The 16,550-nt window shown below is 38.8% G+C and overlaps 1 protein-coding gene across 1 annotated transcript in view; it reads left to right on the top strand.

The window, feature by feature from the left end:
• The window catches only part of LOC104466185 (lipopolysaccharide-responsive and beige-like anchor protein), a gene marked incomplete at its 5' end in the record, with an annotated part of 104,550 nt that overhangs the window by 52,014 nt on the left and 35,986 nt on the right, over positions 1-16,550 (top strand). The window lies entirely within an intron of this gene.

Below are 16,550 nucleotides of genomic sequence, written 5' to 3' on the forward strand. Positions count from 1 at the left end.
GATTAAAAAAATTCAGCAGATACCATTCTATGAAAGTGTTCGTGACACCTGCTTAATTTCTTCTCTTGTTTAGAGTTGTTATATGTAGGCATATGGAAAAAGGGCACTGCTTTTGTGTGGTAGTTTTGTGTGTATGTGCCGATACCCTGTTTTGTGTTTAATGCAGGGTAAAAAGAGAAACAGGTGGTTTGAGATACAGAGCAAAGGCATTTTCTAAGACAAAAACAGTTGTGGTTTTTTGATAGACATGCTACATTTTGAGATGTCTCTGTGTGTATGCTTCTGTTTATATAAATCTATCAAAACATAAAGAAATCCTTCATTTAATATTACTGCAAAGTGTTCCTGCTTATTTGACATTAATATCATTTTTGAAAGAATCGACGTTGCATTCAAGGCCACTTTATAAAAGCGTTGTGTTGCTCATCCTAATTCAGTCTGACACACATTCCAATAACACTACCTCCCTTCTAGGGTTTAAAACTAAATTTATGGCTGAGCATTGTGAAGTGCATCATTTAAAAATGGTTTCAACCCAAAACATCTAATAAATAAATAATGTGTATGGCTACTCAGTAGCAGACTTTCCAGACTAGAAATCATTCCATCGGATACTCAACAGTCCACTATCGGAGAGGGCTGTCAGATAAATCTTATAGTAGCTGCATTCATGTCCTGTAAATCACATGTTATTGTCTGAGCCTTCTGCCAGGTCATCTATTCTTTTCCCATTTATCAGAAATGTGTACAGTACAGCGAACCTAGAAGCACCATCTCATCTGGCCTGGCATCCTGTCGGGGTAATTAAACCAGCCAAACGAGAGAAGTCCTGTGGCTAATATCCCTTTTAAATGGGTGACGTCAGGATGTTCAAGGTGCTCGTGTGCTGGTGTGAGACCAGGCTTCTGCGTGGGGAAACTGTGAGATCATCCCTGAATAAAGCATTTTCACCCAAAAGGACTCTCCTTCATGCCTAAAATGCAAAGGGGCATGTAGGAATCAAGTGCCTTTTTATCCATAATGTGAACGTGCTGCTGTGCTTCCTTGCAGCTGTCACATGTTTTCTTGAAATATATGGCTGGAGCAGGAAAAACTGTGATCTTCTGTGCTCTCTCAGGAAGTTATTAAAAGCATTTATCCATTGCCCACACACATGAAGCATTTGTCCTGTTATTGTAACTCCAAGGTGAAAAGGTACAAAAACAGGTGAAATAAGTTTCATATTTTTCCTTGATGCCTTTGGATTTACAGAATTTGCAGCACTTGAAAAATTCTGTCTCTTTCCTTCTGTAGTAAATCAACGGAATTGTCAGTGGAGTATGTGTAAGAGAACTAATTAGGTGGTTCTTGTCAGATCCGTCTTTGACTTAAGAGCTTTTTTCCTACTGCACCTACATTTTCTAAGCCATAAAACAAGCTTACACTAAGTGACTCCAATACTGCTCAGCTCTCGTGTAATTTTCTAAAATTGGTGCAGTGCCACTCAACCTTTTTAAAAGTTTGCAATTAAAAATTAATTAACTATGCGGCAACTTTTTTGACCCCTCTGCTGCCACTACCCACATGTACACCCTGCTTGCTGGTTCCTCCTTCCTCTGCTCCCTGTTGTTTCAAAGGGATTAAGGGCACATTCTTGATAGCTGATGGCATATATAAAACCAAACCCAATGTTTTAATATGTTTAATCTCTAGGTATTTTATCTTCCAGAAATATTAATATGATATATTGCAATACAACTCTATAGCTGTAGCTATGAGATTTATATTGGCCCTTGATAAAGTGTATCTTTCATGGGGAGATGGAAGAGGGAAGCATCAGCTCTGATACTCCGGGTTTTTTGTGTGTGCAATGATAGCATCTGCTCATAGGGCCCAATGAAATATGGTTACGGTTGAATATGCCGTGCTTTGTGCTGATGGTTTTGGGGGTTATTTGCTGGAGAGGAAAGCATTATCCAAGGCAGCGTGTGTGCATCTTCAAAATACATCAGAGGCTGATTAGTAGTAGTAAGGTAGAAAAAATTACACTGTGAAAGTTGGTCTTACTGCCTGTGTAGGCAAACTCACAGGTCTTCAGCTCTCTTTTTCTTGTATGATTATACGGTAAAATGTTTGCAAAAGGTTTTTCTTTAGCGCGATCTTTCTTTCAGATGCTATTAAATCACTTTGCTAAGGGATTCTGTTGTTCATAAGAAGTCAATATTCGTCTTTTGCGTGGGCAGTATCTTGGTTGCATCATATCTCTTACTCTGATAAGGAATCTTAATTATTTAAACCATATCAACCTGTGCCATGCAGTCACGCACCCGTACACACATGATGATAGAGGATTTCTCCTAAGGGAGAGCAGTATGATGGGAGTTAAGATTTTGAGTTTTCAGCAATATTTTTGCACGCACGCCCCCCTTCCTCCCCCCCTAGTGCTTAAGCGTTTGTAAGATGCAGTAGGACCTCCAGGCTTTGCTGGGCATCCTGTGCTCAGAAAAAAGCCTCGTGTCAGTGATCCAAATTCAGTACCTCAGGGATGGATTTCGGCAGCACGTGGTAAGCCTGGGAATTACTCGGAGGTTTGAGCTGATGGAGAAGGTGGCTGGTTTTTTGAGAAGATGGAACAGTGCTTGTTACTGGCAGAGGGAACACATTTCACTGGTGCTCTGTAATCTGCACTGGTTCCTAATTGATTTTTAAGTGCAATTTGATGTGATGGATAACTATAGTGATGGCTAGGAAGTTGTAATTGAATTTGGGACAGGTTCTCTAAATTAAAGTTATGTCACTATGATACCATGGCAGCTGAACTCAACAGAAGCACCAAAACTCTAACAATACCGTGGTTTAGATATGATGAGAATAAATGCTGTTTGAATACTTTTTATATGTCCCAAGTGTTGGATGATGACATTTTTATCAAGGTAACATTTTCCCATCCAATCACTTTGTGTTCCCATAAGTTTAAATATGATCTAACAATCATTTAGATCCGTGATCTAAAAAATGTGTATGTTTTGGTACAGAGGGCAGAATTTGCAGGGATTTTATAAGCTGCCAAATGACTTTCTATCAATTTTAATGCATGTTCTACTTTTCTTTTAAAGGCCACTTGGAAGATATTAGGAACTGGAATTTTTTGTTTTATACAGTGTGAACTTCTTCCAGTAGGATCTTGGTTTTTACCAAAGATGAATGTAGCTGTATTTGAGTAAAAATACATTTCAGTAGTAGATTTGTTTCTCGCCATTAATCACAAAAGCAAACTTTATTAGGCAAATGAAAGTGACTTAGGCCTTAACAAATAAAAATAGAAAAAAAGCACTTCGCAGGGTCTAAATGTTTAAGTTCAGGGGAAGATGTTGCGTGAGTCATGCCTGTAGGTGTTTGTGTCGTATTGCTGACTTTCTCTGCAATGTTATGAAGTTTTCAGTGTTTCCACTTTAGTATGCAGGCACTGTATTGAGATGCGCAGAAAAATACTTCACCTGTGGGTGTGCCAGAGACTTCACACTGTACTTTTGTTTGGTTTTTTTTTTTTGTGTGGCTTGTGGTCTTTTGAAGAATTTGAAAATTTGAAGAATATCTGCCAGCCTAGCTTTCTGTAGAGATGAGGAGAAGGAAGTGAGAGCATTCAAGATCATCTTATTCTACTATGGATTGTTTAGATTCTGAAGCTGCCTCAGGTCTACTTCATGCCAAGTGGAGCTAGGCTTAGTGATAAAACTGTAAGTCCCAACATTTGAAAGTGTGGGATTGCCAAGCGTGTTATTAATTATTATTCAGGCAGTAGTAGGAACATTCCTAATGCAGTTTTGTAGCAACGCATGGCCCTGGTAACTGGTATATGAGGTGGAAGATTCTTATCCTATTATTTAAGACGCTATTGAATGGAAAGGAGGTGGGAAATGCCTGAGCTTTACATACAGTGCTACTTCAGGATATTTTTGGTGATTTCGCATTATAAACTATTTCCTCTTTAGAAACTCATGTAGTTGTTATTTTCCCCTGTGATGTATATTTTTATCTACAATGACTTAGTTTTGCAGGATGGAGGCTGTGGTCAAAACTAGAGAGAGTGGAAGATAGATCCCACAGTAGCCAGAGGCCATGCTATCAAAGTGCTCTCCTGGGATGGAAGAGACGTTTCAGTTATTGTTTCAGGTAATAGTTATTATCACTAAGTGGAATGATCTGTCAGAGGGAAAATTTCAACAGAATCCTCCCAAAGTAGCTAGTAGTCCAGAAGCTTCAGGGCAGTTAACAGGAATGTGGAAGAGTCCAATTTTGAAAGAAATTACTCTCTCTCGATCTGTAAAAGCAACATGGTGATTCACTTGTGTTGTCTCCAGTTGCAGTTTTCTCGTTTGGTTATGACGTATGAAGACATCGGTTCTTCTCTGTGAGGTCTTGGGGATAAAGCTTAGGGCTTCTGCGTTCCCCTGCATTGCAGGGCACTTGGTACCAGCACGGTGAGCTGTCTGGCCAGTGGTCAGTGGGATTGCCTCTGGAGAGACTGAATGGAAGGCCTGGCAGGCGTGGGAGGGCACAGGCTGTGGGATCCGGACTCCTTAAAAAGCAGTCCTTTGGTGCTTGGATTTTAGAAACTGTCCTGTCCATCAGTTTCCTTCTAACCAAACAGAAGGTTGAATTCTCAAATCTGCTGCCTAGATCCCTTGGATTCTCTGTTCCACTGGGTATATCTGGGGGTTTTTTTACGCATAATGTAGCTTCTTCCCTTCTGGAGTGGGAGTTATTCCCCCATGTCCGAGGATCTCACTTTGGGTGCCTATACTGGCAACTTTCGTGGTTGCTTTACGTCACTGAGCAGAGTGCTCAGAATAACTACAGATGGATTACTTGTGCTAAGGCTATTTTGCTGCTTGCTTCATTGGACTATGTTATACATTCTAAGCGTTTGAAGCTGGAGATCAGTTTGGTAGCTGTCTGAGGTACAATTCTGATAAGATTGAAATAAATGGAAACAGCTGGGAAAACCTTGCCTTTGAACCGGAGTATGTTGAAATTACATTTTAAATTAGCTGCGTATGTTGTTTCTTTGACTTAAGCAGTATGTGTATTTTGTCTCTACAGAACTAGGTTCTTCTAGTGTGTTCTGTGTGAAACTCCAGGATAATGTAAAGTTTGTCTGCTGGAACTAAACTCCTACTTTGATTTTCTGCTGCTTTCTAAATTGTTGGGAAGTTTAATTGCCTGTAATTGCCTGTGGTATTTAACCGGTTGAATTCCATGGAATTGCTTGGGCAGCTCTCTAACATGGTTAAATAGGAGTCTCTTGCAAAGGTTCACACTTCTCGGAACCCACCTTAGTTTGCTACTCTTAAGATATGTTTTAACTCTCTCTTTTCTCTTAGGTGTAGTAGCTGGCTCCAGGGATCACGTGCTTGGTTTACTGTTAGTATGCCCTCGGGATAGGGAGTTTAAAACGTCTGTGTCCATCAGTGGCTAAATTTTTAAAACATAAATTCTGAAGTAATATGATTTCTTGCATGAGTCTATGAAGTGGATGTATATTGACAGTTTGCTTAGCACTAGAAAACAAAGAAGTTTATAACTTTGCTTTTGCTGTAAGCATGGAAATATCTTGGGATGTGTTGCAAATGATTTACCGATACTGGAAGAATAGGAAGTGACTTTTTCTTCACTTCATGATGCAGTAAACACTGTATATCTTGACAGGTAATGGTCACAGTCGTTAAAATGTGTGAGCCTGTGCATGTAGAATCATAGAATCACAGAGTGGTTTGGGTTGGAAGGGACCTTAGAGCCCATCCAGTGCCACCCCCTGCCATGGGCAGGGACCCCTCCCACTAGCCCAGGTTGCCCAAAGCCTCATCCAGCCTGGCCTTGAACCCCTCCAGGGATGGGGCATCCACAGCTTCCCTGGGCAACCTGGGCCACTGCCTCACCCCCCGCACAGGAAAACATTTCTTCCTCAGATCTCATCTCAATCTGCCCTTTTTCAGATTAAAACCATTACTCCTCATCCTGTCACTCAACTTCCTCATGAAGAGCCCCCCCATCTCTCCTGTAGCCCCCTTTCAGCACTGGAAGCTGCTCTAAGGTCTCCCCGGAGCCTTCTCTTCTCCAGGCTGCACACCCCCAACTCTCTCAGCCTGTCCTCGCACGGGAGCTGCTCCAGCCTCTGCCCATCTCCGTGGCTCCTCTGGCCCCGCTCCGACAGCTCCGTGTCTTTTTCTCCCGAGAGCAGGTTAGAGGGGGAGAAAAATAGAAGACTATCTGATATGTTATACTTCTTAAAATGGGTTTGGTGTTTCTGCATATTAGATATAAATAGTCATCATAGCTATAGAAATGGCTTCCTAACAAAACCTTTTATCTAGGCCTACTGTGAAGTGCCCTCTGCAATTTGCAGCTGCTGTATTTTGAAGTGTTCAACAGAAGCAGGCTGTATCAGCTGCAGCTGCAAACTGAGAAAAGTAACGTGAAAGAACCAGTGGTTTCTGGTTCATGCTATAGAGCAGTTTTCCTGGAAGGTAATTGTGAGCTTTGTGGCTTTGAACAAAAGAAAAAAAACCCCACAGTTTTAAGGAAATTGGGATGGATGTTAAGTATTAGACTGAGAAGGTGTGTAGAGAGGTACCAGTGGGTAGGGGTGGTAAAGCTGTGATATTGTGGTGAGGACTGATGTGAAGCGTTGTTTCTTGGGACAGTACACTTGGTAAAGTGAACATGACTTGCAGGCTTTGGATAGAGGAATGGATAGAAGACAGGGTTAAAAACCACAAAACTGTTCTTAGAAATATTATGCCATGCTGGAGTAGAGAGAGTTGAACTTTCCTAAGGTTATCTTACTAAAACATAACTGTTACCTACAGTGAAGTTCTGGGGTTGTTCTGTAGGCTTTTCAGATATTATAGGCTCTTACTAAGGAACTTCTCTAGTGAAATGAAAATTACTTAAGTCCGGGACATGGTGTTGGTGTGAGTTTAATGGAAAAGATGTCCACTGCAGCTAAAAATATTACCCTTTAAAACTGTGTTGCCTGGGAATTTGCATGATTGATGTATACGTCTTTATGTTTAGGGAGGAGAGTGGATTGTGTAAGGTAAACGTGAATCTTGGGGCTGTGAGAGGGGAGCAGGGCAGCTTCCTTTCTATGAATGTACACTGCTGCAGATGTTCAAAACGAAGGGAACATAATTTAGCTACAGAAGCGAGACTTTTCTGAAGAAAAAAGGCATCCTGTTGCTTCACCAGCACGCCAGGACTTAAGAAAACACCCCCATTTAAGGTGCGTTCTGTGCAGCGAGAGCACACCCTGTGGCTTGGCAGTCTAGTCAGAAGGATGATACCACGCTGACTTTATAACGAGATCTTTGAACAATATTCTCAGGGGTGGTAAATGCAAAACAAAGTAATATCAACTGGCACTTAATTCTGGGAGCTCCCTGCTGCTGGGGCTCTGCACTGAAATGGAACTCTTCCTGACAGGAAGTCAGCCGCAAAGTGTGGAGACCTCTGAAAATCAAGTGTCCTTTAATTCGCCACCCTGCTGTTTTACAGCGAGGCTGGTTAATTTGAGACTATGGAAAGGGGTTGAGAGGAGGGGAGGGGTATGAGATTATGGAAAGTTCAGTGAGCGGCAACGCTTGTCACTGACTTTATACTCGTTACAAATACGTGAACGTTTTTGTTCGTGTTAATCAACCAGAGGATGTCTCTCTGTTTCCAAGCAAGACTGATGATTTGTGAAGCAGTGCTGTTTGCTGGAAGTTCTGGCAGGAGAACCTTTGCACAGTGGTGGTGTTCAGTTTATTGTTTAGCGATTAGTCTTATTTATAACTCGTGTGTGCCTTCGTGCATGTCTCTGCAGCTGGGAAAACCTCTGTCTCATCAAAGATGATGATGATGATTCACTGATCTTTCAATAAATATTTTAAGATAACTTTTTAAAGTGAAAAAATGGATAAATCAGATTATGCAGTAATCAATGTGATATTGACGTGTATGTCTGTTAGGCGTTAGATCCTAGTTCTGAGTCAAATTTGATTCAGAAGAATCAGCTGGATTTTCCAGTACCCTTTGAATGTTTACAAAGACATTTATTTCTATTTCTACTTAAATCAGAAATGGTCCTATTTTTCTTTCTGGAAAATTTACTCAGTGAGTGCAGTAGAGGTTTTCCAGTGAAAGGAGCAGAAAATTATTATTTATCATGTTTATTGTAGCAACGTTCAGGGACAGATAAGAGTAGAGCCCTGTGTTGCTGGGTGTTGTGTAACAGTGGAATAATGGATACCCAGAATATTTTAGTCTACATGAAGACAGCAGATGCAGGATGAGAAAGGGAATGTAGGAGGCAAGTGGAGTGTAATGGAAGAGACATTCCTTTTCTCTAAATCTTTTCTTAAAAGATCTGCATTAGGATAGGATTACCCAAGGGAACGATAAGGGGCAGGTTTGGACATCCTGTCTTTTGAGTGAAGAGATGGGATTGGTTTGCATGCTTCGGTTTCGTTCCCTCGAAGGAACAATGGTAGCAGGAATTTTGTTCAGTGTTTGTATACATTCATTATAAGGGTTTAAATTCAAACTAAGCTACATTTGGGGAAAAGGGTAATATAAAGGGGCTTTTAGTTCCAATATAGTATTCACCGTGTATATTGTTGAGTTTTTTTTATTACTTAAATGTATTTAGTTAAAGCCTATCAAACACTGAGCAGGAAGGGTGCTGCTGTTTGGTGGTGATGGTGATCAGTGTTGCTATCGGTGGGATCAGTCCATCACTAGCAGTGCAGCTGTGCAGGAGTGAGTATACTGTCATTTCCTGGTTTTCATGATTAGTGGTCTACCTTGGAAGATACTTTTTTCCATGCAGTGGTTTCACAAAAACTCAAAAATTAAAATCAGTTAAATAAAAAAAGCACTGTAATGAAGAGGCAGTTGCCTTATACTCCGGCTATTATTCCTCAAATTGTTTTCTTTTCTTCATAAAAATGGTGCTGCCACTGCAACTTGATTATTTGGATCTCTTCCCTTTGTTTGTCTTGTGTTGTCCCTTTTCCTCACTTCTGTTTTTCTGACTCATCTCCTTTAACTTACGATTTCTTCTTTCCCTTTGCTGCATATTTGCACAACTGCTTGGTACTTTGTTTTCTCAATTGATGTTTAAGATTTGTGCCCCTATTCTTCCTGAAGCTGCTGTCTTTCATCTCAGCATCGACAATAGCTGCTGGTTCAAGAACCTGAAGAGGAAGCTGCAGTGGGAAAGGTTTGATGCTAGATGAACTCAAACCTGACCCTTCATGTTGTTTCATGAGGAGTCATGGCAACAGCCCACTGGTAGGAGAGAGAAAGGGAGACCCTGCCCCGGCACGTTGCTTCCTCCATCAGAAACCGGGGACCTGAAAGCAGTGATCCGCTCACCCAGTTTTTCCCCGTTCCACAGTTTGTTGCTGTACTGGGACCATAGAGGAACTGGTCTTCCCTGTCTCATCTTAATGTGACATTGGTTCTAGGGGTAATATTTTGCTCATGAGGTCAGGGGTTACATCAGTATAAAAGGCATGTGATAAATGTTTTTTGTATACGTGCTCATTGTGGTTTTGAAACCAGATGCAAGAATGAAGTTTATGAGTTTTGGTGATATGCAGCTTTTATGCTGTTGCAGTTATTGCTGATGGCATTTTATTTATGCAGACAGTGATATTTTCATAATTTTTAATGAACTTTCTGATTGCAGACAATGATATTTGCATAATTTTATATGAACTTTCGGATTAAGTGATTTTTTTTTTTTAAATTACTAAAATCCTGTATTAATATTTGGTATCGCCATAAATTATGAGGATTGCAACCTGTGTTGAGATATTCTGACTGTATGTATTTGTTAAAGATTGTATGTGCCATAATATTTATGTAGTTTATCTTTTGTAATGCTGCATCTTCTAGGATAGATCTGTGCAGTTTGGGCAGAAGACAACGGTTGTCACTTTGAGAGTGATCTCGTAGCATAAAAGGCATTGTCTGACAAGCTGACGGTTTTTATTTAGTATTTTACTGAACAACCCAGTGCTTAGGTATGCAAACTACTCCAGCTCTCTGTGTATAATATATTTTCAGAATCTATAAAAACTTTCTGTGACTTGAACTCAAACTTCTAAGTATTGAAATTAAACTCTCATTATAAGGTAATTTTAGGCATTTACCACTAACAATGCAATATCCCTTTATAGGAAGCTCTGTTTACGTGGAATATCCCAAATGGTTAAACAGCAGGGGAGTCTTCTGCTTTGAGTTAAAAAACTGCTGTTTCTGTATGGCTTATTTACTACTTCTTTAATTCTTCGTGTAGTGTGCTGTGGAACTGAGCATGCGAAAGTCAGCAGAGAGTTCTGTTTTCTGCGTCTGAGGTTATTACTTGCTGTACAATAATAAAGGCACTATTTTATTGGGTTAGTTGTAATTAACTTCAGCACTAGGCATTGATATAAATCATTCCTAATCTGTTTTCTTTACATTTTCGTTCTTTTAAACTGATTTAACATAGCTTCTTTCTGTCATCCTTTTACATAAGGACTAGGATTGTAATTGCTTTTTTGAATTAGGCTGTCGGAAGCTAATGTGCATGTTGATCCAAGAATTGATTAAGGAACACTAATGAATTTCATGTAGCACTTCTTAAAAGATTTGTAATAAATACTGTGTAATAAATACCCTATAGCAGTGATCTGTTGTACTATTTGAATTCAATACAGTGTTGTCATGCTGTGCAGCTGGAAAAATATTTTGATGTGAGAAACTTTGATTCTGTTTCATAGTTAAAATAGTACACAATTTTGTGGTTAAGAATAAAAAATAGTGTTCCAACTCTTCCCCAGAGTATATTTTATGAAAGTAGCTATTGTTACTGTAATATTTTTCTCTGTTTTATCAGAGGAAAAATACTGAAACGCTTTACTTTTGCTTTTCATTTTTTTTCTTGCTCAGTCTTGGTGTTTCATACCAACTGGGCCATGTGCCTTTTTAACTGGTTTATTGATACACTACCATCCTGAAGCATTTTCAGCTGTTTGTTAACAGCATCGGTTTGAACCAAGAATGTTACCTGTTCTTTTCAGTCGGTTTGGCAACACTGAACATGTTTGTTTCTTGAATCTCTTGCCTTTTTCAGGGGTAGATGGTCACACATGCACCATCTCAACCCTCCTTGGTTGTTCATGAGTGAGTTTGATAGGAGTGTGTTTGGAGTGTTTTCCCACAACAGCGTGCTCGGTGTGGAGAAGCTAGCTCATCTAGTTCATTCTTACACAACTTTCTCCTGGAAGACTCATTAACAGTTTTAACACAAAGGCTTTAGTTGTGTACCGCGGCTAGCTGATTTTTTGACAAAAAGCAATGTCTTCTCGATGGAATGCCAGCAGTAAATAGTTTTTATTGTAACTGAGTGTGTGTGATAGTTTAAAAGTCTTATAAAAATAATTAGCTCTTTTATATAGTTCTAATGGCAGCCTTGCAAGTTTCCCCTGGAGCGGTTTCTAATGAACAGGCCTTGATTTTTCCAGTTGGGCTTTTAGATTCCCAAAGGACTTGACTTCAGACCTCAAAGGGCAGCAGCTGCCATTTGTCTTGAGACTGGAGTTGCCAGACAGACAGGCCAAGTACTAATAGGACACATTTGCACAGCCTGAGTATGCGGAACCCCGATCGAGGCCTAATGGCGATCATCTGTTGAGAGCTTGTAGCTGGCTAGGGTTCGAGGAACTTTTATCACCCTTATTGAAATCAAAACCTCTGCATTGATTTGTGAGATAGCTGGACTTGCTACGGTGATGCCACGTTAAAGCTTTCCTACCCAAGCCGTTATTTAGTGTGAAATAGTATCTGTTGTTTAAATTTCAATAAATTCAGACCTGTTCGATATGTTCCCCCCCCCAAGATGTTCTGAATATTTGGGGTAGTAGTCAATATTTTTGCAAGCTCTCTATTTTCCCTCTAAGTGTCAAGATTCAGCAACAGTGATGTTCTTCTGTAGAGAAAGGAGCATGAACTTAATTATTGAAATTATTTTTTCCTTAATCAACTTCTGATAGTTCTTCCATTATTGATTTAATTTTGTTTTTTCAAATTTTATTTGAGCACCCAGGTAGGACATACTGAATAACATTGTCTCCAGATGTGTTTTCCTGTAGCTCTTATATTAAAATGTCACATCCTTGCGAAATTTTTGTTTCATACACTACTTAGCATGTGCTAATTTTGATAATAAATTGTTACATAGAGCTTCTAGATATTATTTCCCATAATTTCATGTTGATTTAATTTTTTTCAATAGAGCTTTGTAGATTAAAATAACTTAAGCATGCTTCAACTCTTTAAAAGTAATTTATGTTTGTAGATATTCTTCTTAACATGCACTCTAACTTTTTTTTTTTAATTACAAAGAACCCATCTGAGATATAATCTGCTTTTCACTCTATGTTCTTTATTGCTGAGTTCATTCAAGCCTGTAGTGGATGTGGTGCTGAGAGAGTGCTGACACCAAGCGCAAACACTGCTGAAATGTTCTTGATAGTTTACTTTAGGTGCTTAAAGATTAGTATATCTCTCTAAGAACAAGTTTTTCATGCAGATTTGACCTTTACTCTAGGACATAATATGTCTCTTAGTCATATGTTAACACATTTTCCCACCCTGCTCCTTAGTGCTCCATTCATAGTTGTCAGTACCAAAGTCATCCTTCTCATTTGTTTCATAATCAAAATAAATTATTAAAACTCCACCAGCTTTATGAGAAGGATGGATTAGCAAAAAATTTGCTCTCTCTTTCTTGATTACAAGTGGGTATATCAACCGTTAGATATAATTCTTAATTGTGGAATATGTTAACCTTGTTAGAAGGATATTTTTTAATGTTTCTGAGCAAAATGAATTATTAAGGAGTATGAATGTGTACATATATGTGAGTGAAAGTAGGAGTACAGGTTGCTACAGTAGAAAATAGAACAGTTTTCATCTATTGCAAATGTTTTAAATATTCTCTTAAAGATTCATGTTTAGTTGTTCAGACATCAGACCAGTTGATGGATTGTTCTTACAAATGTGTTTAGGTAGCTTAAAGAATAGGTATTTTTTGGTTAATTGTTTGAAATATGATATTTCTTTCCTAGAAGTGTACAGGTGAGGAGGGATGTGCACATTTGCTGCCTACTGGCAAGCATTGCAAATTACAAGCCAACAAAAATGTTTATCAACAAAATTTTCTTGGCATTTGTTTGAGTGATCAGATAAATAAAGGCTCCACCTTGCTTATGGTCTTATCTCCAGCTATAGACAAAAAGAGATGCTCGAAAGGAATAGAATACGACAAGTCTGTATGATACTCTTCCACTCTCCAGCTATTTGCATCTTGGGGTATTTTCTGAACTGGCGGTAGTTCCTGTAAACAAGCAGTAGTTGTAGTTAGTCAATATCAAAGTGGGTAATTTAGTAAATATCTATTTTCCTTCTGTGTACTTCTTAAAATTAAACTATTTTTTGAAGAACGCTTCCACTTACCTGATGATTCTGTGTGATTAGAGACATACCTTATTTTTAAGAAAGGAAGGAGAGGGTCAAGTTGTATAAAAGACTTTTAAATGCCTTTGAAGACTGAGATAACTACACATGTGTATGTAGCTGAAATTAAATAAAATGGGACATAAAATTACTAAAGGTTGTTTTGCTAGACTGATCTTGTTGGTTATGGTCTAATGCATGTTGTGGTCTTTGGCCAAAATGTGTTTCCTAGACAAAGGCAATGTGGTGGTAATTTAAATCAGTTTTAATAGGGAATGTGGTACCATCATGCAACTGATCATTAGTTAGGATTAATTAAAAAAAACCCACTGTAAAACAGATTAAAAAAAACCCCAAAACTGACTCAAATGGGACAACAGTGGATCACGATATAAACCTTTATTTGTTTCTGGAAGGAGGTGTTTAAGACCAGTACTGTTGAGTGTTTTCCTTTAATGTTCCTTCTGCACTCAGTAAGAATGCGTTAATGAAACTTGGTGATGATCTGACATTGGTGCTGCAGAGGACGGGGATAGAGTTTTGCTTATGGCAGAGTTGTGCTGGAGCTCCAGGAAATGCAATAAGTTATGTCATACGGAATGATAATCCAGATGAGGCTTGAAGCACCGCTTCAGGAAAGGATACAGTACTTGTGTTTTATCTCGAGTGCTTACGGAATTGTTCACAGATTCCGTTAAGGAAGTAGGTGAAACAATAGTGAGCTAAGAAATCCCCACGTCAGACGTTTGAAGAAAATTAGATTTTGAATAAAATGTGATTTGTTATTTGTTTCCTTGTAATGGTTGTTTTTCAACCATTGTGATAGTGTTCAGTGCTTCTAGGGTTTTTCCCTGCTTCACTACTGAGCGTACAGTGACCAAAAGCATTACGAGTGGATGATGGCTCTTGGTTACTAAGCATTTATAGCCATAGGAAATGCTGGTCAATTAAGTACAGCTTGGAACAGGTATGAAATTATTGACTTTGTTGATGATCCCTTACAGTCTTTCCTTAGGAAAGTGCTGAAATGTGTTTTGTAGTTATTTAGTTGCATTAGTGGTTGAGTTTGAGGCTTTTAACGTGTTTTTTCCCTAGTCCCTTTGGGAGATGGATAACTAAGATGTTGATATAATAATGCAATATGCATACTGAGTGTAATTGTTTGAGAGAGAACGTATACTGTGGGGAAATATTGAATGGATCATGAAAGATGATGACCATTAGTCTTTTCTTTCAACTATTAAAATTAGCTTTAGGGTGTGTTCAGCTGTGATTTATGAAATTGTTTAGACTAACGCCTTCTTTGATGATGTCTGATGGAGAACAAAATGCTGAAAAGTACCATGATCAATGCACTTTCTTTTCACTTTTGGCAACCTCCATCTTCACCAATTAAATTTTCAAGTACTGTAGTGATTTCTCTTAAAGAGCAGAGCAACAGATGGACAGTGTCATAAATGGAAAAAAAAAATTCTTTGCTTTTCTTGAATTTTCACACATTTAAGCTAACAAAGAATAGTTTTAATTATCATATGAAGCTAAATATTTAGAACTTGATACTACATTTAAAAAACTCTTATGAGGATTAGTTGTGTATGCTATTTAGTTTAGAGTATTAGCGGCTAAAAGGTTGGTTTTTTTTCATAAGAATAAATGCTGCTTGAAGCTTTTGCAAACAGCTTACAGACTAACTTGATACCATGTAGTGGTGGTCATAAGAAGGCAACAGGGGAGGACCGGGGGAAGGATGGTGGGAGAAATATTCTAAGATACATGTAGCAATAAGGACCAATGATGCTGCTTGATGTAGCCTCAAAAAAATCCCAACCCCCCCCCATGTGTGATATTGTGTAAATGGAATTTAGCTGACATTTAGAATGCTGCCTGCCTATTAATGCATATAAACCGGTTATATAAAAAGTGATGAAAAGCATTTATAATTCATGGTGACTAATACATCACAAATTCCAATTATTCTACTCTTAATTGTGACTACTTGAAAATTATAATACATTGTTGCAATGAGAAAAAAATAGGTAGGGCCTGGAACATGTCAGGCTTTGAGAGATCAGCATTTGAAATCTGGAATTTTATTTTTTTTTCGGAGGGGGGCAAGGAAGGATTTAAGTCGCAAAGAAACAACATTGTTCTATGGGCTTTTGTGTGTGTCTGATCAAACCTTCATGTCACCAACCAAAAGGTAATTCTGCAACACTGAGCAGCAAAAAATGTGCTCTGTTGACACTGGGTATTGAAAACTCCTACATTCAGAAATGTGAAATTTATTTGAGAGATTTGCTGGTTTGCACTTTTTACTACCCTAATTTTTATCTCTGTCAACTTGTTGCTGTTGTGTGGGATTAAAAATAATCCTTGTGTATTTGTTACCCAATTCTGCTTTCTCCCCAGCTTTCCAACAGGGGAAGCAAGCCCCAGTGATGGGTCATCTGGGCTGGTTGCTTCCATTGTGCCTCTTCTGGGGGCCAGGCAAAACCTGCGTCTGCATGTTTGGGAGGTGCAGAATTTTGCTGTAATTCAGGGTTCTGTTGGGTGGAAGAAGTGTGCAGTGCATGTGTCTGCCGTTCCCATCATTTTGCTGTGTTAAAAATTCAGAGTGTGAAGACCACATAAAATTTTTTGAAACATATTGGATGCTAATGATGTAATATTTGGATCATTATCAGATTTTCTGAGTAGAAGTGGCTATGTGATGCTGAGCAGAGGTTTATTATCAGCATGTGTGTTGACTAGGCTTTAAGCTAAAAGAGAAATTTAAGTCTAAAGAATGAGCCTTACATTAAAGTGCAAGAGTTTGTTTCTAGCATCACTGAGGCTCAGTAAGGCAAAAAGCATTGGTGAACCAGAGTAAGTTCAGAATTAGTGTATAACGTAGCAAAAAAATAGGTGCAGTTGTTTGTTGGGGTGTTTTTGTTTTTTCTTCTCTTCACAGAATGAGACTTTGGGTAAACAATACTGTTCTGTTTCTTCATGCTGACAATGTTTCCTTCCTGATTAGCACA

Source organism: Pterocles gutturalis, unplaced genomic scaffold (genome assembly GCF_000699245.1).
Source record: "Pterocles gutturalis isolate BGI_N339 unplaced genomic scaffold, ASM69924v1 scaffold10249, whole genome shotgun sequence".
In the NCBI taxonomy this organism is placed as follows: Eukaryota; Metazoa; Chordata; class Aves; order Pterocliformes; family Pteroclidae; genus Pterocles; species Pterocles gutturalis.